At 36.4% G+C, this 13,954-nt stretch overlaps 1 long non-coding RNA gene across 1 annotated transcript; it reads right to left on the bottom strand.

Annotated features, from left to right (window-relative positions):
- Positions 1-12,066: 12,066 nt before the first annotated feature.
- LOC140009202 (uncharacterized) lies at positions 12,067-13,195 on the bottom strand. Its single transcript, XR_011816559.1, has 2 exons — positions 13,072-13,195; positions 12,067-12,521 (listed from the first exon to the last, which is right to left on the bottom strand). It is a non-coding gene; the product is annotated as an uncharacterized lncRNA (long non-coding RNA).
- Between the last annotated feature and the right edge of the window lie 759 nt (positions 13,196-13,954).

Genomic DNA, 13,954 nt, shown 5'->3' with positions numbered 1-13,954 from the left:
AGGGCCATCTACTAGTGGTGACTGTATTTTAAGTGACAAATGTTGACTCGACTCACCCAGGTGATCACATGAAAATGAATTTTGATAGAAAACCCAAATAGAGCCCTCACTATTGGTAATGCATTTATCCATCCTCAACTTTAATCGTATCCAATGAATTTCCCCCATAGACATCTTAGGTTCACATATAGCAACTAACTGAATTGAAGACTTAGCAATTAAACTTTTTAATCTACGAAAATTTGGGGCACGCGAGATACCCCGAATATTCCAAAAAAGGAAATTAATCATCAGACAATGCAGCAAAAGAGTTATTGGACAATTTCGCTTTAGAGCGTAAAGATCGATCAGTAGGGAGTGGTACACGCATACCTCTACGCTTGGAATGAGCAATCATTTTGCCTCCCTCCTCCCCTTGCACCTTTTCCTGAACTTGTTGTATAATAGGATCCAAGTTAAATATATCCACCACCAAGGATCCAACCTCCCTCGGCACAGCTCCCACGTCACCCCCGGGAGATAGATTTCCAGCGCTTTGTTCCGCAGTAGCAACCTCTTCCTCCCCCACTGCTGCACCAAGCCCCGCTGTGATTTCATACGCCTCTCCTCTGACCTCATGCGCAGCAGTCATGTCCTTCAAGGGAGAAGACGGCAAGCTGACCAATCCTGATGCGCAGCAGGCAGGAAGAGTGACGCCATCAGCGCCATACCCCTGCTGCAACTCCTGACTGCGCAGGCCAGCCATTGTAGCAGCAGACCCTGACGACTCCCCTAGAGTTGCGCCCAAGCTCTGCCCTGAAAGCCTAGCTGCCTCCTCACTTCCCTGCTTCACCATTGAAGTCATCAATTCCTCACCCACGGCTGCGCCTGTGCATCAGTAAGCTCCATAGCAGGAGCATGCCCTTGCACTTCAGCAGGCACGTCCTTCATCCTAGGCCCTTGCGCTTCAGTAGTCTCCTTCAGTTGCCCCTTATCTGGCCGAGACACTGGGTGGAGCAAACGACAATCCCCCTGATCATGGCCTTGCCGAAAGCAATGGGAACAATACCTGGGGATATTTTCTGGAACTAACAGTTGCCAAAAACCCCCATAATCCCCATTGCCAATCCATATTCTACCTGGAAACGACTTAAGCAAATCAACCTCCACACAAACTAATTCTCAACCTAATTTTGCATCCTATCAACTTTAAAAAATTAATATATATTCCTTTAATTTAAATAATATTTACTTATCACTAAATTATAATAAAAAAAGACAAATTTTTTTGAAACCAATATTATCCGTTAAATCTTTAGATCATATTAATTTTGAAAAACACAATACAAATCACATCAATTTTACTATATCTATTTATAAATAAATCAATCCAATATATTACTCCTCTATCCACTATTGCAACAAATCACATCAATTTTACTATGTCTATTTATAAATAAATCAATCCAATATATCGGTCATCTATCCACTATTCCAACTCCATTATCATACAAAGCACTCTAAGCCTACATTATTAAATAAATCTTAAATTACCCTAAAATAGTCAATAATGGACACCCCACGGAAACCGCAGGCACCAAGCCTAGTAGATCAAAAGCCAACATATTTTCCTACTGTTTTAATAAGATATATTGATTTATTTGAGGATTACTGAATATGTGAAATCTTCTAGCAAGTGGGCTATACACGAGCATAGGTTACCTCAAGTTGTAGTGACGATGTTGATAAATCATTTTCTTCTTCAATTCATGCGTGAAAGAAACCAAATAATCTCACCTAAAATATTTTGCGTCTAGTAGAATGTCCATTGAGTGTAGAAACAAATAGTTGTTTTTAACAGTTTGGCTAATGGATACCATTGGCAATCTTTAAGAAGGGTTCAGGCATTCTTTTTTTTTCGGAAAAATATAGTTAATTTGAAAAAGTATCACCATTCTTCTTCTTTTTTTATCCGCAAAATTATTTAACCTACTTCTACTCCTGCTCTATTAGGGGGAGCATAAAGAGATTTATGTGGGGGTTGGAAGGGTGAAACACTAGACCAAACAAGTGCACTATTGCACTCTCTGAATTTTTTAAGAACAAGAATCACTATACTTCTTATGTGACGTCCTAGACGGGGTTTGAGCTTCCGATGTAGTGCACGAGAGAATTTTAAAGAGGCTTTCCCTGACAATTGAAAAGTATCACAATTCAGAGGTACAATAACAATGAGTGTATGCATTGACATAAAAACTTAAGTGTGATTTAAATGTTTTAATTATTGCCTAATGAAAATTCAATAATCAATTATTCTGTTTGATGACACAAATATGAGATATTAATGTTGTAACATGAGACAGAGTTCTAGAACCTACAGCCAAACTTGAAAATAAAGTGGCTGACTCTTTATTCTCATCAATTTTCTCGAACTGAAGGACAATATTCGCTGAACCAATTGACAGGTGTCGAGCTTGTGCAATAATAAAAACCTGCTCAAACTAAAGTTAATTTCTGTAGATAGTGGTAAGCAGGGTCGAATCCACAGAGACTGGGTGTAACTATTTCTTTTCAAATTCACAGTATCAAAGGGGGTATTTTTGTGCAGAAGGTGACATTCAAAGAAATTCAAATAAAATCTAAGAAGCTACTAAAAACTAAATAACAAATTACTAAAATCAAATGGGTGATAATTAAGGATCTAACCAAGAAATAACTTCAGCAATGGTGCACCTAATCGATCATCGAAACAAAGGCAATTCCAATTATTTATCAATAAATAGGTTATAACTACCAAACAAGGGATGTCAGTTAACTCCTCCTTACTGTATCGGTGATTAAAGTACGCCCGTTAATCACTGCTCTAATTGAAAAATAATCCTAGGTACGCCCGTAAGATTTAATTTCCCAATTGCCTTACGTATTAAAGGAGCCCTATTCTAATCAAATAACACACTACCAGGGTTATTTCAGATTAGCCCGCGTATCCCCCTGACACAAATCTAGTTATGCCAGTTGTCACTAAATCAAGGCAATTAAACAATTACGGATTTAATGCCATAATTGACAATAGATTATCAAGTTAACTAATTATCCGGATCTAAGACAATCAATTAATTTAATAATCATAAGTACTGCAATCAAGGAATATGCGAATACCTATAAATAAAAGAAAAAGGTAAAATTAAATCAATCTCACAATTTTTAGGCGAATCAAAGCCTCCATTGTCCCTTAACTTGAGTGAGAAAATTAGTTCATGTTCGATGCAAAAAACCCATGTAAAGCTGAAGCAATAGTCACGGCCATCATGCGGCAGGAGGAATCCACCACAGACCACAAGGAAAAGTCAAAAGTAAAAAACTACAAGAAATCATTCAATTGCTCTTATTTGCCTCTGACATACGAGAGGTAAGCTACTAAGAACCAAAAGAAAAGTCAAAGCTATAAACTAAAGGTAAAGGAGAGAAAACCCTTCGCTATTTCTAATGCCTATCTAATTGCTATTTAAAAATCGCTCTCCCCTTGCGGCGGCTCCCAGGGGAACAAAACACCCGCATCTTCGGTTCAGCCGTTGCCAAAAGACAGGGCCAAAGTTTTCTTCTTTTCCAAAACTGCCCCTCGGATAAGCACTGCTACTTGCATTCCTTTTCTATCAAATTAGCACTTGTTATCATATTTTTATTCTACTCCCTGAAATAATTGTAAATTACGAAAAGTGAGTAGAATCCAACAATTAGTCCACATCGAGTCAGGTAATAGGGAAAATTAATAATAAAATATACAATAAAATTGCAACCTATCAATTCCCCCTACATCTAAACCATGCTTGCCCTCAAGCATAGGAATAGCAATTGAACAAACACCAATATTTGACAATGGCTATTGCTCTATCTACCAAATTGCCAAGATACCAAGAAAATCATAAATCAAGCATCGGCGATAGAAATCAGAGAAACATCACCCCGGTTAGCATCTCAACCACAAATTCCTTCAATTCCACGTTAACTAATCTAAGAAGAAGGAATGGCGCACAACATTTATCAGCAAATGGTCCAAATATCAACCAAAATCTCCATATTAAATCCATAAATCGGCAAGCTGACCTCTGACACACACTAACACAACCTGCACTCTTTTTTTTTCTCACGTCTCCTACTATTTATTCTTTTTTTCTTTTGGTTTTTTTTTTTTAGTAATAGCACAAAAGACTTAGTCTCTAGCCATTGAAACCTTTTGACGCGAACTCCGACATTTTTCAGATGAAGGGCCCCGGTTACTCAGCTCCTATCGCTATACGACCACGTACTTATAGAAAGTACTACTTTTTGACACGAGAATCGACACTTTTAGGTGCAGATCCCCGGTTACTCAGTAGTAACTAATAGCGGAGTACAGTCAAGTTTATTCACAGCCAAATGACACAATAATGCAAAATAACACCGTTAAAAATAAGAATAGGAGCAGCTAGCCTCATTATTGCCCAACATGGAGTATTAGAGTCAATATTGGACCAATTGACATGAAAATGCCAACAATCATTCCCTCGGTCTAGAAAAGTTAACAAAGAAATTAAAAGAGTCAAGCAATCACCGATATTCACCAAAGAGATTTTTGGGATTCCACCACATTAACTCGATACACTTTTATTATTAAAACTTGGCAAGAGTAGAATTAGAGTCAATAACCCAACATCAAACCTTGGTATTCACATGAGAGCTAAGCACCAAAAAGAAAGAAAGAAAATGAACGAAAGATAGATAAATAACAAACTAGAAATAAAGGAAAAACACCTAAAAACTAAAAACTACTAAAAACTAGAACCACAACTGATCCCCCCCCACACCTAAACGATACATTGCCCCCAATGTAGCAAATAAACACCAAAAGTAAGAGAGAGGGCAACAAAACTCCCCTGAGATCAGATCAAAGTGGTGGGCGAGGCGGGACTTGGGTGGAAAACCTGTGTGCTGCATGAATGCCGCCAAATTTTTGTGCCATGGCAGCCACATTGTTGTCGATGTTAATCATCCAAGCCTCCAAATATTGATTCAATAATAAAAAAAATCCAAATCTCCAAAGAAAGTCAACAGAGGACTAAATTACAGTGATTAAGGCAAGCAGAGGAACCCGAGGGGGAATCCAGTCCACCGAAGTCAATAAACAACCCAAGAAATAAACAAGTCTGTAAATGAGGCAGTAATTTGCACAATTGAGTATACCACAATTACAGACAATGCCCCTCCAAATCAGCAATTCAACTCAATAGTTAGAATGTCCCCAACAAATCAACCGAATACTACCCATCTCAACAAGTAAATCAAGCGACCAGGTTGTCCAATGCAACAGGCAGTTGCAAAAGCAAATCACCCAAATTTCAATAAACAATTGTAGTGTTTCAGCCCACCCAAAATCTCAACAACATGGCTCCAGTTGGCCAGTTAATGTCCTAAGTTAAAACCAGCAATAGCAGTGTAGAAATTGGACAGTAACAAACTCAATTACAAACTCACAACTATCAGTTAGGCAACCAACCCACTAGGAGCAACAAAATCAGGGCAAATTACCCCAACCAGTACCATTGGTGTGCCACACAGCTGTTTCAAAATCTCAAACGGCCGATCCCAAATACGTCACAAATGCTCCAAAGAAATTAACAAGGCAAACAACAAGACAGTGCCACACAGCTGTTTCAAAATCTCAAACGGCCGATCCCAAATACGTCACAAATGCTCCAAAGAAATTAACAAGGCAAACAACAAGGCAAATGTGTCCCAACAGTTCAATTAATGGTGCAAATCAAGCAACAAGGCAGTAGGACAATTACCAATCGAGGGCAACTAAATCGATGGCAACAATCAACTTCACAATAATGCAACAGATGAAACTTAAGTAGCCCAACAAATAGTCCTTGTAAGGGATGCTCACTACCCAGGTAAGAGTTGAGGGGTGGAAATACCAAATGGGTATCTGAAGCACGATGATGGAGCAGCTAGCAGCGGCAGCGATGTGATGTGCATGGTGAGCGAGCAGCGACAGCAGGCTTGATGGCACGCGTCAGAGAGGGAGAGCCGGAGAGAAAGGCATCGAGTGGCGGCGGCCGTCATTGCGCGTGGGCAGCGGTGGTCAACGGAGCTGGGTTGCGCGCTAGGTTGGAGATCGAGAGAGGAGAGAGAGAGAGAGAGCTGGTGGCTTGGGTGGAGTATGGATGGAGGAGGCGGTGGCCGCTGCTGGCGGCGAGCAGTCAAGGCTTCGGGTGACACAGAGGAGAACAGGGGAGAAGAAAGAAAGAAGAAGAAGGAAAGAAAGAAAAAGAAAGAAAACGAAGAAAAAGAAAGAAAGAAAAGAAAAAAAAGAAAAATAGTTTTTGTTGTTGTTGTTGTTGTTTTTTTTTTTTTCTTGAAGACTTGCTTTTTTTTTTCAACGGAAAGACTTTGTTTTGTTCTCTTTACTTTTTTTTCCTTTTTTTTTGAAATATTTTTTTATTTTATCTTATTATTCTGAAAAAAAAATTTTATTTCCGAAATTCAAAAGTAGAAATTAACAGAAAATCAATAACCGTTCTTGAGTTTTTTTTTTAATACTTACCTTTCCCGTGAACATGACGCAGGCACGTCAAGAAGGCAAGAACCCTTCTAACCATGAGCTCTTCTGACCGTGAGCGCTCTATACGACTTGACGCGGGCGCATCATGTCAGAGAGATACCTGTAAATCATCAAAAACGAAAATTCAAATAAAAAAATTGGTTAAATCCAAGGAAAAATATATTTAAACTAACGAACAAAAATGAACAAATAACTAAAAGAAATTGGGTTGCCTCCCAATGAGCGTCTTTCTTTAATGTCTTTGGCTAGACATTATCATGTTTTGTTCATGGAGGATAAAATCTTGTGCCTCGTCTTAATGCTTCATCCTCTATATAGTCCGGATAGCCCTCGTAAATAGAGTAATCCTTTGGCACACGAGTTATGGGCTTCCATGGACTAGTAAATGGCGCTAAACAAGTCAACAATAATTCGCATTCTCCATTCACTCCCCCCTCATGTGCATTTATTGGTCCAAGATATCTTGTCATCGCTACTCTTAATTTATTCCTGTCATGAAATTCAAAATTTTCTGGTATAATAAAGTCAATTTCATTAATAGGAATTAAAGAATAAGAATCAAGAGAATATTGATTAAGGACTAGAGGAGATGTCACCGCATTTGGAGATTGTTCATTGGATTTTTTCACCTGGACGAGTTGATACTGGGGCCTCATTTCTTGCACTTCAGCTCCCTTTTCAACTACATCTTTAAATCCGTTTCCTTGAAACTCTTGCAGTTCCATGTCATTTGGCCGGATAATTGCACTCTCATCTTTTTCAAGGTTGATATTGGTTTGTGAGGGCAATTCTTCAAGGTGAGAAGCTAATCGCATTATCCTGGATGTCAATAGATGTATTTGATCTGCCATCCCGAATATCAATAGTTGCACTTGATCCGCCATCGCTTGTGTCTCCTGCTGAGTTCGATATGTATTAGCAGCTAGTAATTCAATCATTTCTTCAAGAGACATACCTGACACAGATGATGGTTATTGAGACTCTTGCTGTTGAAAATCCATTGGCTCGGTCGCATAATTAAAATTGAAATTATCCCACCATCCTTGATCATACCTGTTTGAATAAGGGTCATACCACGTTTGAAATCGAGGTGAAAAATCTCCAAAAGTATCTGTTGGAACACTTAGGTTATCTTGAAATACGAGGCATGTGTCGGTTGAATAACCTGAGACAAAATAAGTTTCACAATTTGGTTCACAATTTGCAGCAGCTAATTGATCATTAGGAAAAACACGAGTCTCATAACCCCAATCAGGAATAAAGTCTAGTCTATCATCAAAATACGGAATGTTAGCAGCCATAAACTATATAAAAAAATAAGAGCAAAATAAATAAAAAATAAAAACAAGATGAACTCAAAAAGAAACAAATGAATCTGGCACTAGTCCCCGGCAACGGCGCCAAAAATTGACAAGTGTCGAGCTTGTGCAATAATAAAAACCTGCTCAAACTAAAGTTAATTTCTGTAGATAGTGGTAAGCAGGGTCGAATCCACAGGGACTGGGCGTAACTGTTTCTTTTCAAATTCACAGTAACAAAGGGGGAATTTTGTTGCAAAAGGTGACAATCAAAGAAATTCAAATAAAATCTAAGAAGCTACTAAAAACTAAATAACAAATTACTAAAATCAAATGGGTGATAATTAAGGATCTAGCCAAGAAATAACTTTAGCAATGGTGCACCTAATCGATCATTAAAACAAAGACAATTCCAATTATTTATCAATAAATAGGTTATAACTACCAAACAAGCGATGGCAGTCAACCCCTCCTTACTGTGTCGGTGATTAAGGTACGCCCGTTAATCACTGCTCTAATTGAAAAATAATTCTAGGTACGCCCGTAAGATTTAATTTCCCAATTGCCTTACGTATTAAAGGAGCCATATTCTAATCAAATAACACACTACCAGGGTTATTTCAGATTAGCCCGCGTATCCCCCTGACACAAATCTAATTATGCCAGTTGTCACTAAATCAAGGCAATTAAACAATTACGGATTTAATGCCCTAATTGACAATAGATTATCAAGTTAACTAATTATCCGGATCCAAGACAATCAATTAATTTAATAATCATAAGTACTGCAATCAAGGAATATGCGAATATCAATAAATAAAAGAAAAAGGTAAAATTAAATCGATCTCACAATTTTTAGGCGAATCAAAGCCTCCGTTATCCCTTGACTAGAGTGAGAAAATTAGTTCATGTTCGATGCAAAAAACCCATGTAAAGCTGAAGCAATAGTCGCGGCCATCATGCGGCAGGAGGAATCCACCACAGACCACAAGGAAAAGTCAAAAGTAAAAAACTACAAGGAATCATTCAATTACTCTTATTTGCCTCTGACATACGAGAGGTAAGCTACTAAGAACCAAAAGAAAAGTCAAAGCTATAAACTAAAGGTAAAGGAGAGAAAACCCTTCGCTATTTCTAATGCCTATCTAATTGCTATTTAAAAATCGCTCTCCCCTTGCGGCGGCTCCCAGGGGAACAGAACCCCCGCATCTTCGATTCAGCCGTTGCCAAAAGAAAGGGCCAAAGTTTTCTTCTTTTCCAAAACTGCCCCTCGGATAAGCACTGTTACTTGCATTCCTTTTCTGTCAAATTGGCACTTGTTATCATATTTTTATTCTACTCCCTGAAATAATTGTAAATTATGAAAAGTGAGTAGAATCCAACAATTAGTCCACATCGAGTCAGGTAATAGGAAAAATTAATAATAAAATAAACAATAAAATTGCAATCTATCACCAATTTTGAGCCTGTATATTTGGACAAAATTTTTTTTTTTTTGAGTCTATATGGCGACATTTAATCCCGATTTGTCGCTCGATGACGCTTGACCAGCTATATGACCTTTAACAGATGAACGGACTTATAATTCCACTAATAACCAACAGCAACCATCTCTTCGATATGCCAAGACACATGCTTACAAAATTTCTACTCGAGTAATTTCAAGAAATGACAAGATTTATTTGTCCGTGTAAGTAACTGGAGAATCAATCAAGTCCAGCGTCAATTGATGGGGTCTCTTTCATTTGCTGGTGACTTGGTCATTGTCATTGGCCGCTCGTCCGTCCCAACTTGGGCAAATTCAACACGGATCAGCTTTACAGAGGTAGGTACGGCTTTGTAGTGGGATTATTATTATTATTATTATTATTTTTAGAGTGCACATGATTGATTTTTGACTCAGGGAATAAGTCCAGAAAATCTTGAGTTGCACAACCGCGATCAAGTCTTGCTTTAATTGTATTTGGAAATATCCGACTATGGCACCATGTATAGTGGGCTTTGTAGTGGAATTTAATTTCTTTTCTTGTTCAGTCAAAAGACTCATTGGGATTTTGTTAATAACATTGACTTATGGCCACCCAAGCAGCAAGTACAACTCAAGAATATCCGTACAACCTATGAATAAGTCAGCTATTGTTGTTTTCTCATTACACAAACACAGGATTGAATTCTTTACAAAATTAATTTAGATTTCACGTCATTGATTTTGGTGGAGATTAATTAATTTCATAAGTGTTCTTTTCATTAATTCAAAAGTCAGCTATTGTCATTTTCAGGATTTTTTTTCCTTCATTGGATAGGATATGATATCAGCTTAGGTTCAAATGAGGAATTCAGCCTGGCCATAACAATTTCAATAATTTCATAAAGTCCCACATCTACACGGAATATCGGAATATATATGTGGACAAGATTGAGGAGTAATACCCATTGTTTTCATTATATATATATATATGTATATAGAAAATGCAAAACCAATGAGTTTGTTTGGATAGGAAGTTATTTGAAATAATTACTGTAACACTTTTTGTGATGTAATGTATGTGAGATAAAATGTGGTTGAAAATTGTGTTTATGATGTAAGTAGAAAAAATTTTGAAATAGTTTTTTCAAATCTTCCTATCCAAACAAGTTATTAATAAGTTAGCTGGAAATCATACAACACAATTTATTTGACAATGTCAAGAGGAATTCCAAAGAGATTCAATTAGATTGGTAGATTTAGCCTAGTTTGCTAAATTATGTGCAACCTTATTTGCTTATCTAGGAATCCATTGAACATCAATATGAATTTGTTCTAACAAAACCAATTGTACATCCTCAATGCTACCTATTGTTATGAGCTGATATTTACTTGTGATTAGCATATTTTTAGTGAGTATTTAGTATCAAAACTTTATGGGGTCAGTTAAGATGTTTCATCTTTTATTCCCAATATAGAAAATTTTTCCGACAGCATTTTATTGTTTTGGTATTAATGCTTCTTTTAGCCTACACTTGTTTGTATTAAATTTTGCAAAGTTGATCATAGACTGTAATTATAGAGAAAAAATAAGAATCAATTAAAGTTAACTCCTAGGTATATTCAAGATTTTGACCTTTTTGGTTTTTTTTTTTTAAAAAAAAAATCTAAAATCTAGATGTAGAAGAAAATGAGAACAGCCCCTATAACAAAGATAATATAATCTTCAGCAGCCTTCCTCCTTGTATTCTGTCATTTCTTCACTATTAATAAAATCACCGGGGGGACCCCTTTTGTTAAAAAAAATAAAGATAATATAATGTTTTAATTATAGAATAATTATACCTATTTATGGCTTTGATTAATTTTAATTTGTATTTCTTTAGCATGTGGCCGTATTTATTATTCCTTTACATTTTCACAAAATCCAATTTTAAAAAATTTTACACTTGGGTAACTTGAATAGTGGTGTGGTGGATTTAAAGTGGGGGCCCGAGCCCCACCAAAAACTCCTACAAACTCACTCTTGGAAAAATTTTGAATTTTTATAATGTGTTCAACTAGTTTTAAAATTACCTGTTGCCCTATTGATATCAAACAATGCAAAACAAATAAAGTACATGGTCTTCGGTTTTCTATTTACCTAAACTAAAGGAAGCTAAGCCAGAGTCAATGGAAACTTTTTAAAAAATAAAAAATAAAGAGGTAAATAAAATAGTAGTACAATAGTAAAATAATTGAGCAACTATTACTTTTATCCTCCCTCCATCCTTTTCTAGTGCCATGTTTTCACCTTTTGGATAATCCAAACAAATAATCATCTATGCAAAATCAACACAACTTCTTAAGCTGTTCCACTTTACCATTTGAAAAAAATTATTTTTTGCGTGCCATTAGACTCATAGAATTTAAATGTGAGGGCCATGTTTAAGGTTCACCCAAAATCATCACATTCAAATTTAATAATTACATTTTTTTTCTTAAAAAGTTGGTTTTCCAAAAACAAAAAATCTCGAATTATGGCACATAGGGAGTGCAAGATTTTCATGGCCAATTTTTATATTTCAATTACTGTTTATTTTTTGTTTGTCATCGAGAATATTGGTTGTCCTTATGACTTTTTTTTTTCATCAGACTTGTTTTTCAGCATCCAATTCTTTAGATGATTTTTTTGGTGTTTATCAGAGTCCAAACATAATAATCACATGTACTCATAACAATTTGAAATCCCAGAATGGCCCTCATACTTCGACAGAGGTAGTCCATTTATATTTAAATGAATACAAGACAGATGGTAACAGACACACATGAATAGACTGATTAAATAATCACTGAGCAGTGATGTTTCAATGATAACACAGACATGACCGTACGTTATTGGCAACTGATGACATAGGAACAACAACTATTGGCGGCACATACACAATTCTAGTGAATTGTTGGCCTTTATTTCATTACAAAGTACGGTGCAAATTGTAGCAAATAGTAGGCTTTCAACAATTGTAGACACAGTAGCAAGCATAATGACGTTGATGACCCTGGCCAGTCCAAATACATTCTCCGGAGAAAGCATGTTCTTTAGATTTGCAATAACTGTAGCACCGGTTAGGGTAACATGTCCCTGAATAGTGCTCGGCAGGCCTCTTGCAAAATTTAGCTTCAGCCATTGGCATCTCTGCATGAAACAAAGCAAAAGAGAAAGCAAAATATGTAGAGTTAGTCCAAATATATGATGGATCGAGCCGGTCCATATAGGGGATAAGTGTTTGTTAATATTATAGGGTATGGGGGCATGGTTTCTCTATGTCATTTTTTGTATCAATCTCTATCTCATTTTCTATTTTTATGCCACATGTATTGTTACTTGCAACACTACACATGTATACTTGCAGTATATTCACATGTGACGAGAAATTAAAAAATGCGGGAGAAAATTCAAGAGTAGAATACAGGGCTAAACTCTGAGCAAAAACATTTATTGAAAAGCATATGGCGCATATGTAATACAAATTAATTGGTAAAATTTTGATTGTGAGCGTACATATGCATGATACATACGTATAACTATTCTAATTCATTGCTAGTGACAGCCATTTCTGTTTGAGAGGTAGAGACAAATAATTAAAACTTTGGGAATGTAAAAATATACGCCATTCTGTGCATGTGTTCACCATTTAAGACTATAGAAGTGTAAACTCTCTCACTAAAGACTAGCTACAACTTACTATTTGGTACGAGGAGGAGGAAGCAGATGAGCAGGGCAAAGAAGGTTGCGCAGCTAAATTGAGAATTAGCCATCTCCGATATCTTATGTTAGCTATGCTTGTGACAAAACAAGTAAATGATGATAGCTATTTATAGCAAGAGATGGTGCAATTTTCCAAAACCTAATCGGTAGTTGTGTTGAAACTTCTTATCGCTGAATTGTTAAGAGAAAGCGACAAATATCAAAGAATTAAGACAAAGTCTAAGTCAGAATTAGCTTACAGAAGGAGTTTAAAAAAAGCATCAACACTATTACAAGATTTGAAATTTTTAAGTCCAGCAATTTCTAACTTCTTTTACTAGAAAAGGTAACGAGCATTAGCATAATGTCACGAAGCTAAAGTCTTTAGCAGCTATGCTATGTAGAAGTGTAGAACTATAAACTCATCTAGTTGCTGGATTGTTAGTTACATCATTTTCCATGTACAATCGACGGATGCAAAAGCTCACCATTATGTCACCTACAAAATCTGTGCCTTGAGGATTAATAGTTAAAAAAAAAAAAAAAAACCTGTGCCTTGAGAAGAATAATGCATAAATGAAAGCTCATTGTCTACAAGAAAAAGTTTTGTATGATGAATTTTCTGCTTCTTCTTCTTTTCCATTTTTCATTTCGGTACATCAACTTAGAATGTAGAAGCCACAAGGCAGAAAGGATGGCAGCAATGGAATGCTGATAATCGAGGTATTGTATGCATGATACATATACACTTTGCATATATATATATATATATATATATATACATGGTCCAAATTTTATGCTCAGGATTGATACTGATACTTTAGCCCTATATCCCTCAAGTTTTCAATGCACATTCTTATGCTTTATTTTCTGCCAACCAA

The sequence above is a fragment of the Coffea arabica genome, chromosome 6e (genome assembly GCF_036785885.1).
Source record: "Coffea arabica cultivar ET-39 chromosome 6e, Coffea Arabica ET-39 HiFi, whole genome shotgun sequence".
Lineage (NCBI taxonomy): Eukaryota > Viridiplantae > Streptophyta > Magnoliopsida > Gentianales > Rubiaceae > Coffea > Coffea arabica.
This window is presented reverse-complemented; position numbering and strand designations above follow the sequence as displayed.